Source organism: Synchiropus splendidus, chromosome 2 (genome assembly GCF_027744825.2).
Source record: "Synchiropus splendidus isolate RoL2022-P1 chromosome 2, RoL_Sspl_1.0, whole genome shotgun sequence".
Lineage (NCBI taxonomy): Eukaryota > Metazoa > Chordata > Actinopteri > Syngnathiformes > Callionymidae > Synchiropus > Synchiropus splendidus.
Genome location: NC_071335.1, coordinates 28005003 through 28016186, shown reverse-complemented (window position 1 = coordinate 28016186; position 11184 = coordinate 28005003).

Genomic DNA, 11184 nt, shown 5'->3' with positions numbered 1-11184 from the left:
TGAGCACGCTCTCTGAAGCATTGTCTGCTTCCACAGTGAAACCTGGGGTGGAGCTACAGTACTAAGTTTCCAGTGGTGGTTTGTTTCTTTCCATTTTGGCAGTAGTTAGAATAATAGCATCATATATTTCGCACCATTCCTACAGGGTTCCTTCGATTTGAATTTTAAAATCTTAAATGGCGACCACAATGTGGTTCTGTCAAGGCCCTAACAACTGATAAGGGCTTTTTCTGCTTCAGTTTTACACTTGAGTTCAAGCATTTTTAACTGAATCAGATGCAGGAGGCAACATTCACAAGATGGAAAACAAAGGACGTGACGTCCCACTCAGTGGGAAAGACCTTGACCTCATGTGGTGCAGATCCAATTTGAATCACTCAAGATGCATGTGGACATACTGAATCGTATTTCAGATGGATGCCAGAGACTACTACTCTACACGGTGGTGAGACAAATGGTAGCAGAATCGGTGGACATTCCTCAGTACAGCAGATCCTCACATGAACACGAAAAGACACTTAACACAGCACTGTCCAAGTAACAATGATGGGGCTATCTGTGTCTTTATTTGCTTTCATCTTCAGCAGTTCACTTCACTTCATTGCAACATTTTATTAACATTGACAAAGTGAAAGTACTTTTTTTTAGAAGGCTTTCTTCACTCCTTTGTTGAAAACAAAGCTATGCTGCACATTAGAAACAGAGAGGGTTTGAGGTTAGTTAATAAAATAGATAATAAGATGAGAAACACAACGGTCACTTAACAGATATATCTAGTCTAATCTATCGTAAACTATTTTTTTCAGTGTTATACAAAATCCTGATACGTAGATCAGCGCTTTACCCAACAGAGAGAACAGAATGAGAAAAAGCAGTGAGACGTCCATGCTTCCACAGATTATTATATGTAAAAGCAAAACAAAAACAAAAACATAATCCTGGTTTATTTCAGCCAGATCAGCTCAAACAGGTAGGGGAAGTAACTTGATCTACGGTGGCCTGGAGTGGACAAAAAGTCCACTAAAGAGGCATTCATGAGGAAGGATGAATATTTCTAGCAGTAATACAAACAAAGTTATATTTCACTTAAAACTGTGAACACATTGAATAGCTGCAGTGTGGGACTATTAAAGGCCATCAAATCTAATCTAAAACATGTAATAAGCCTGTGTCACAGATGCTTTTGTAGTAGTCTAATCTGAAGCAAAACCCATTATACTTTTTATAAACAGATGCCCGCTCGGAAAGTGTGCCTCAGATGTAATCATAAGTTTTTATTTTTTAAATATGTTGAGTGCAGGAGGATTTTTAAGTCAACGAATGTCCATGATTGGTTTCAAACCAGAGCTGCACCGGAGAATTTGGGCAGGTTGAAGCCCAAACTAGCTGCTACATTCTGGATGTTATACTAAGTCTTTGATTCCTGAAAGTCCACACTGCCGCCTCCCTCACTCCTGACTTTTCAACAACCTTTGAGTTGAAAGATTTGTTACATTTAGCTCATACAATCCTCATAGGTTACTCACCACAGACCCAATTTCAAGCCATGCATGGTGTCATGAGACTTCTAAAGAGCTCGTTCTATCACGCTGCTTTGGGGGAACGAATCCCTGTCGTGGTGGTGGACACCTGAGTCACAGTGGGAATTTTGAACCAAAGAGCTGTGATAATGACGGACCAGTCAATGAGGAATAATGTGGAATAATAGTCAACATATTCATACAGCACACTCTGAGGCTCAATCCCTCAACGGCTCTGACTATGTGTCCGGGGCAACTGATTTTTTTTCTTTCATTCTTGTCCAAAACTGCTGAGTCATTGTGATCATTTGTTGCTTCATGTGAACAGAACAATGACAGCAGGGACAGCAGCAGCAGGAAATGGACAGAGGCTGATTTCCTTACGTGACTGTGAGCAAATCAGGTGACCATTTTCCACGGTTCTGTCACAGCTAGACTCAACTCAAGATTTCACATTAGCTCTGGCTTTGTCCTAGTTCCAAAGGTCAAGCAGTGAGATGAAAACTGCTTGATGGAGAGCAAATGCACAAGTCTGTTTGGTGGATATTTCTGTTCAAACTAGTTTGACTGTTTCAATGTACTTGTATATGTTTCATATACATATGTTCTGCTTCAATCTTCAGATCAATTCTTGGCATGTTACCTACTCTCTCTTTTTATTTTGAGCAGGTGTTGTGGTAGCAACGAAAAGCAATTTCCTGTCGGATATAGAGTCGGAAATAAAGAGATTCTGATTCTGATTTAGAAGAAGGATGTCAAAATCTGCACAAACAGTGCTGCCCACAGGTCGGAGGCTGTCACATCAACAGTCAGAAAGTCGTCTTTAGCCAAGTTCAGCATCATTTTATCTCTCAGTGTGATCCAAAATGTGGAAACGATCCCAGCTTAAATGAGTCGCAGCTAAATCCGAAACTAGGAGAATGTTATTTAAGACGCAGCTTACAACGCTTGAAGAACACATGGATCCCTAATGTTTCTGATGTGCAGCAAATTTCGTGGAACAAAAAAGATTCAGCGTTCAAAGAAACAGACAACATCTCTTTGTTCCTGTCGCTAGTTTCACTTTACGTCATCCAGAGAGCAGGTACGTCTTTTTCCCTGCATGAGAACAGTGCCCTTTGTGGAGACTATTTTTTTCTTTATTTGAAAGTTCTTTAGAAGGTAACTCTATCATCAGTCCCGCTCAAATGTACAGTATTTTCCTGGAGCAGAATTGTCAAGGAACTGGCACCTCATACTGCTCCAGATTATTGATGTGTTTTATTGTTGTTAACCCAAACCCAGATCGTCTCCCATGTTTCTTTCTTGTTGTGACTTTTCTGTGCTGAGTTTTCAGTTTTTGGGCTCAGTTCTCATGGTCATTCTGGCCTGCTGGGGGAGGTGTAGACATTGATGCTTGTGATGCTCTTCTTGAATGGTGAAGCCATGGTCGTAGCAGTCACTTATCACAGCTACTAGCTACGTTGCTTGGCGAAAACCATTCCCCATCAGTCGCTTGCATATGTCAGCGTTTTTATCTTTGTTCTTTTTTTTACAAAAATGAACAAAATTTCTTGGATTCTTTTGTGGTGTCAGGTCTATTGCCACATGCAATACTTATTACCGAAGTCAGGGCCACCTGCTCAGATGGACACAAAGTCAGGGAGGCCAGACGGAGATGGTTTGGACATGTAGAAAGGAGAGATAGCCAGTGCAGTGGTAGGAAGCTGTTGAGGTTGGAACTGCCAGGCAGAAGGTGGAGAGGAAGGCCAAAGAGGAGATTGATGGAGGTGGTGAAGGAGGACATGAGGTTTGTAGGTTTGTGAGAAGAGGAATGACAGGGGGAGATGGAGGAAGATGATCCGCTGTGGCCACCCCTGAAGGGAGAAGCCGAAAGAAGAAGCCGAAAGAAGAAGAAGAAGAAGAAGAAGACGGTGGACTCAAGCCTGGGGCCTAAGCCTGGTTCCTTTGAGTCCGTAGTCTGCAACAGCCCTCTATTGTTTGAATCTGTTTTTAAACACTGAAGTAGTAGCTCTCCACAGAATGTCACTTCAACCGTCACGTGACAAACTGTTCTGGGCCACATGAAAGACATCACGGGACACATGTCGTTCCACAGTCCTTGAGTTTGTCACACCATTCCACAGAAGCAAGGACCTGGAAATCACCAGCCTTGATAAGAGTGGCGCCTACATGTGGTCCCACCCACCCATAACCCCACTTCTATTTTTGCGTTTCAATCATCACAACTGTACCACCACATGTCACTCCCTCCAATAACACGACACCCTCAGCCCATTATTTCAATAAAGCTCCTCTTACGTCCCGTTGACAGATCGTCTGCCTGGAAAAGTAGATATTGTAGCCTTTAATCAGTCAGCCCCCTCCGAGCCGCCGTGATCTCTTGTGCAGTATTTAAATTCCTCATTTACTCAGTTGCAGGCGGGACGTGGCCGTCCCCCATTGTTCGCTCTGAATAAACTGGGGAGCTGATCGTGTTAAGTGCAGCCGTGATTGATGGCTGCTGATGAAACCTAATATAGTCGCCCCATGCCATCGTTTAGCAGCAATAGGATTATAGAGAAAACTCCAACAGATGAAACGTACTTAATGTTTCTTTTCTCCAGATTACTCTCATTGTGAAGTCGCCGGCTGCGGCAGGAAGGAGCGTGAGAAGGAGTGACTGTCAGCCGTCCGTCCTGCTAACTGTTGTCTCCGCAAAGGTCGCAGCCACCTCGGTGACCTTGGTGACCTTTGTGCACCTCGGAAAATCTGGGATCATCACGGACGTGCTCGCAGCCTGTCACCTGCTTTGAGCTGGAATGGCTCATGACTGGTGGAAGGCAGAGCTTCTGGAGCCGCGGTGCTTCAGGGTGGTGAAGAAGAGAAGAATAAAAGAGACAAGTCATTGTGTTTCACCCACTCCGCCGCTACATTAGCGCTTGATTTGGATGTTCTGGATCTGGCTGCCGTCTCCCGCCTGTTCTGATTGGCCGCCGCTGGCCCCCGGCCCGGCCCACCTGCTCCACGGCGCTCGCCTTAATGTGACTGGCCGAGGATGATGGATCACCTCCTGTCACTTCCACCTCCTCCTCCAATCAACAACCAACCTCGGAAATTGATTGTTCTAATTTGCTCTCATTATTATTATGATATTAAGCACAATATACAGACACAGCTCACTGTCAGATCCGGGCTCCGCCGTCATTAGTTACAAGGGCTGGAGAATTCGCCTCGGCGGGGTCTGCTCCCACAGACGTAAAGGAAGCAGCGAGCGCTGGAGAAACACACTGCTCTCTCTCTTAATAAGATTTGCCACGCACCGAGGTGATGTAGCATCTCATTAAGTTCAATCCGCTGCATCTGGGAAAGAGAAGAAAGGAGATATGATTAAGTTCCTCCGTGTCAGATGCCGCGTGTTCGTGCGCAGCAGCCGCGTCGGAGGAAATTGAAGGTGCCAGAATGAGGAAAACAAAGTCCACATTTGCATCAGCGCATTATTGCCGGATAGAATAAACAGTTGTTCCCCTCATAGGTGAGCCGGTCCGTTTCATAGCGCCTTTGCACTTAATCCAGGGGGTCAGAATGAAACCTTTAAATTAGCAATCTGGGTGGGTTTGTCAGTGTTTGTGGTGAAAGAAAATATCTGCTGTATCTCTCCTTCACGCAGAAACAACCTTGAACATCATAACACGTGGCACTTTTATCTAACATTTTAACAGGATTAAAACACGTTTGATCCAAAGATAATGGTTGAAGATGTGTGCACAGATGTTATCTTAAGGCATAATCTGATAACTAATTAATTAATGATTAATAATTAATGATTTAACTCTACTACATATTACAATACATTTCAATCCTACAATGTATATGTATCTATATAATCCATGTTCATAATTTAATCTAGTAAAACCTAATTGTTTCAAAGTACATATATATATATATATATATATATACACAATATATATATATATATATATATATATATATATATATATATATATATATATATATATATATATATATATATACACACACACACATATTATCCACATTAAATGTCAATGTGGAACATGAAAAAAAAAATTATCTCTAAGTCTCAGCTTCACCTGCAAAATGTATTTAAATCCAAGTCATTATTATAAAATCGGAATCTTCAATTATAATGATGACTTCAAATCTCAAATTAATGTCTAAATGCACATTTCGATTAAAAAAAAAAGTCATTTTAAAGAATATAATATTAAAATGAATTTAAAATATTTTAAATTTCAGCATTGCATAATGATCCAAATCTGAATGATGATGATGACAGTTTTATTATTATTATTATTATTATTATTATTATTATTATTATTATTATTATTATTATTATACACATTGATAAAACGTTCAACTTAATTAAAGATAAATAAGGAAACTTAATCAGAACATAAACCATGAATGCTAATCTATAATCATTAATCTCATTTTCAACGTCGTGTAAATCTAACAGCTCAGTCTGTGAGTAAGTTTAAAATCGTCATTTTAAACTTAAACCCTGAAACTATACATGAGCAACCATGGGATAAATGTTGCCTGCGGATAATTTAAATCCAAATGAAAATTTAAATCATAAATGTGTATTCAAGTCAGGAAACCAAATTAGAATCCCAATTGTAAAAATATTTTTTTTTCTTCTTTTTTGCTGTGTATTTAGTTCACAATTATTCTTTTTCACTTACATGCTCTGTCATACATTATTCATTATCTGACATACGCACTCCTCATAGCTCTCTCGCTCCATCATGCAAAATGTGTGATCACATTTTCACAGTCACAGATTCTCTTGTACGTTTCATTTTGCTCAGCCTTGTGTCGTAACTTGGTGAGCAGCTAAAAGTTCCTCCTGCTGCAGGACTCTGGACAGCAATCTGTTCGGTGAGAACATACAAGGTCAGCAGTATTGTCAGTCTGGGTGTTCTGCGTGCACAAGCCTGGTTTGAGATGGTACAAATGAGACTCCAAAAGGCCAAAGCAAATACCATGGAAATGTGCTGATCCTGATATTAGCCCAGCAGCCCCTCCAGCTGTATACTTCTTCAATGTTCCATGGACCAAATGTATCCCCAGCCATGCTGTTAGCAGCCCCGACTATATTGGATAGTGCTTACATTAACACACAGTGTCTAACAAACCGCTTACGCTCCTTTAATTGGATTACAAGTAGTGCTGCATTCCCATTGGTGAGATTAGAAGGGTCCGGGCACAGAGCCCACTCAGGTCCCCCCCGCCCGCACTGGCGCGCCGTGGCCAAAGCGAGGCATCCGATTGGCCGTGCTCCCCAACGACCTGCAGATGCCAGATGTTTGATTGGTGGGCTGTCGCATGGTCTGGGTGTGTTTTGGTCCGTGACCGCGTAATAAGTGGGTGGGGGGCGAAGGGGGGGGCTGCCAAGTGGCCTGCCAGGATGTGTCGACGCTGATCTGGAGGTGATTAATGAGCCTATTTATTTATTTACTGGCCTTAAATACAGTTAGTGGGGACAGTTTTTCTTTGTACACACGAAGGTCAGAGCAGCAACAGAGAGGGGAATGGCTCAAATAATGGTAAAATCAACGGTAAATGTTGGACTTTTCAAAGACGGGAGGGAAATTTCAGCGGAAGAAAAATGTCTATTTGACATCTGTTCTCATGTGAGTCAGTGAGGATGAATGTTGTTTTGGATTCATATCACCTTATTCTGTGATACTCACCAAGTTATAATGCGATAATATAACGATAATATCACTTTACTTTGGGATATTGGGTGGTAAGAGCGCCGCCTGGATGATCTGCGAGGCCAGCACTGGGCTGTGTTGAGGCCGTGATGATGAAGGCAGACACTTTCTCAAGCCCATACGAGGCGTTATTTACATGCCTCATGACGCCTTCCACACTCATCTGTGGGCGATGTGATGTTCATGCACTTTTAGAGATTTAGAGAAGCAGAAGATTGGGACGCTGAGGACAGAAACCAGTTCAAGTGTCTATAGTAATGCGTTTATCCCCCAGTATGGGGCTCTTCTAATTCATTTTCAAGCAAGACATAGCGTGATCGGTATCATGTCATGGAAATAGTTGAGCCCATCTGGCAGCTCCACACAAAACAAGCATCACACAGGATTAACATTTTTCATTCAGATTGAGGAGACAGGCCATTCTCAGTCAGTGGCTCCAGCTATGAACGCTCTCTGTCCTCACACAAGACCATGCCTGTCCCTTTTTTAATGCAAGCATATAGCTGATCCTTAGTCATTTTACCTCATCAGATTTTAGTTTTATGGTACTGTATGTCTTTGTCGCACTAAACATTGCGCTTAATGTATTTGGTTTGTTTTATTCGGATCACTCTGTGACCATTTTTTATGTTGTTTTTAAGGCGACTGTATGTAAATAAACATGGTATGTTATGGTATTTTATGGTTTAATGCATATCTGATTTAAATCTTTAAAACTGTTGCAGTGCGTTGTGGGACCTATCCACACAAATACATTATTCAATTACCATACCATTCAATTACCAACAAAGTACTTGATGAATTCACATGAGGGATGCGTGAATATTGAAAGGCAGCGCCAAGGCAAGGCAGGTGGACTTACCTTGTTACGAAGAACGAACGAAGAAGCAACACTAAATGATGGGGAAAAAAATCTGCTCTATATTCATAAACATCTATGAATTTGAATGCATGAAGAGTTTGTGATGCTATGATCAGTTGTTTTTTCCTCATGTGCAATGGCCTTTAAATCCAACTGTACATGACACAGTATAAATCACTAACACAAGCATTGTTTGGGGGTAAACATCTCAGTGTAAAACTAACAGTGGTTATACCCATAATGCTGTATTATATACATAGTAAACCGCACAGAATCGGAAGCGTCATTTACAGCAAAACTGCAAATGTCTTTTACTAGAGTAACAACTGTGCACAGGATGAATCAAGCAGAGAGAACAGCCCGTTTACGTCAATATAAAGCGAGAGAAATGTTTAAGGGGCCCACCATTCTACATGGTGTGTGAGAGCCACATGAGGTTGCATATAAACATGCTTGTAATTTCATGTGTAACACTGACCTCATGGGGCTTGGCCTGGGACAGTAAGTCATGATGTTTTTTTCATGTTTTCCCTCCACAAACCTACCGTCAACATTGTATTTTCACAGATGTGAAAAATCTGATGATATCCATTGTTTTTATAGTTGAAAGATTATCCAGACAGAACATTTATTTTAGACAGAGTATGGTCATATCATCCACTGTTTTGCTAATTGTATCATGTATATTAATCTAAAAGAGACATGACTTTTAGTGGAAAAACCGACGACAAATTTCTGCCATCCTTGTTGTCTTTCGTCGTGTGTGTGCACGAGAGGCTCCTCAGGCTCTGACCCCTCACCTTTGACCCCCGTTGTAAATCTCCGAGCCTTCTCTTCACACTGACCAAAAGCTCTTGACCACTGACTTATGTGGAGGCCTGGACACAAGATGCTGAAAAGCTGGCAGCTGCTGGCCTCCTGTGAAGGAGGACCCTCTTCATCATGGTGCTGACACCTTAACTGTCCTGCTCCTCAACACCGAGGAAGGCCCCCTGCCAACACACACACACACACATGCATGCATGCACACTTTCACTGTGCTCGTGAAAGGACAAACTCAAAGACGAATGTGGCGAGCAGTCACTTGCTCTCCCGACACAGGTGCACTTACACAGCAAACACACACCCTCTACATTACCCTGTCCACTCCTCTAACAAAGCTTTTCCTGCTATTTGTCTTTCACACCAACTGTATTTGACTCCCAGTTCCCACACTACACACTCTCCCACAACAATTCTCCTTTTGATTCCCCTCTCCGTTACACACACATGAATACACACAAACACCCAGTGGAACGGCAGCCATTATGCTTTAATGTACTCTGGCCCGTCCCTGCAGGTGACCTGACCCTTACTGTTCCAGTCTTTCGGAGTGAGGGGAGCTGATTCGACCAGATGGCGGCGGCATGGACAACAGGCCGAGTTAATATGTAGCTTAAACAATTGTGTCCTCCGGATGACAATGGAGCGAGCCGAGAGGGCGGAGCGGCGCCAGAGCCGCAGCTAAAGATGGACTCGGCATCTATTCTTGGAGGAGTTCATAAAAATGAAGAGAAAACCCACTTGATTCATCACTGTCTCATTTGGGAAGGAAGGCAAATGGACAGAAGGGGGAGTGTTCCGGTGCTTTCTTGAGGGAGTTGAGAGTGTGGAGTCACCCATGAACAGAGCAAAACACCTTCTCATATTAGCTAGTTAACACCCTGGTGAGAGTGGATTATAAAAGACACTATGAAACCACTGGTATTAAACTTGTCTGTCATTCAGCATTGTACTGGTGTGTTTTTAAAAATGACTGTCCACAGAATAAAACAATTGATACTGATGCTATATTCAATTCTGTTCCACTACACTTTTTGTCTTGAAATGAAAAGGACTTCACATGACATGTTACCATTCCTATCATGGGCCAATTATTTACTGCGATCTGAGGCTAAATCTCGAGTTTGGTATCAATGTTCATGAGCAACAACAGTTTTGTTTGTTTGTATTAGCTCCAGCATACTTGCTAACTTGCTAAGAATATATGTAAATATATATTCTTTTATTTCCTACTTGAAAATCTCTATGATTCACCATCCGCTGGAAACAAATTCCCTGTATGTTAAAACATACGTGGCAATAAAGCTGATCCTGATTCCTGATTCCTGAAGTGTTTAGCGAACAGATGTTGAATATTTTCCCACAGATGAACGGTGGCAATATTGTCTCAGCACAGAACAGTCAGGTGCACATAATCTATCTCCTACTACAGATGTTTCAAGTCCATTTTTTAAAATTATATTTATTATATTTTATTCCATTAATCCACAGCACAGCCACAGCAACTCTTTTCCTTCGCCTCATCCTATCTTGATCATCATGCAAGTCACACCAATGCTCCTCATGTCCTCAGTCACCAAATCCACGATCCAATATTCTGTATATTCCATATACTCCATTCTCTCCTCTCCATGTGTCCAAACCAGGTCAGTCAGGCCTCCCCTACATTGTCCCCAAACTTGGCGGTAATGTTAGCTGAGAGAGTTTGGACCAAGAAAAGATTTCTAAATGTACTTTAGTGCAGTGATTCTTAACAATAGGGCCGGGGCCCATGGTTGGGCCGCAAGCGCCTCGTTGAGGGCCGCAAAAAGTTTATTTGTTTTACACCTTTGGACTGTGAGGGCCGTGAGATGCTCAGTTTTAATACGTTAGCCACATATGGTGGCAGTAGTGTGTCACTGAAGTGACTTGACAGCTGCAAATCTGTGATATTTAACAACTATGGAGGAGTTCTTGAAAAGAAAAAATGATAAAGAAAGTGATGCCGCCCCCTCAAGAGTAGAAACTGTTCCTGACGCAGTTTTTAAAATTAATGAGAACATTTAATGGCGATACTTTCATTTACACTTCACTTATATCGTCTTTGGAGTTTAAATAAAATATGTTACTTTTATTTTATGATATTTAGACATGGTTTTACTATATTTATTTTATTCAGAATTGTATTCCGTTTTTGTCCAGTTTTCTCAACAGTTTTCATCAAGTGTATTTTTGTCTTTTTTTTCTTTCCTAAATTTGA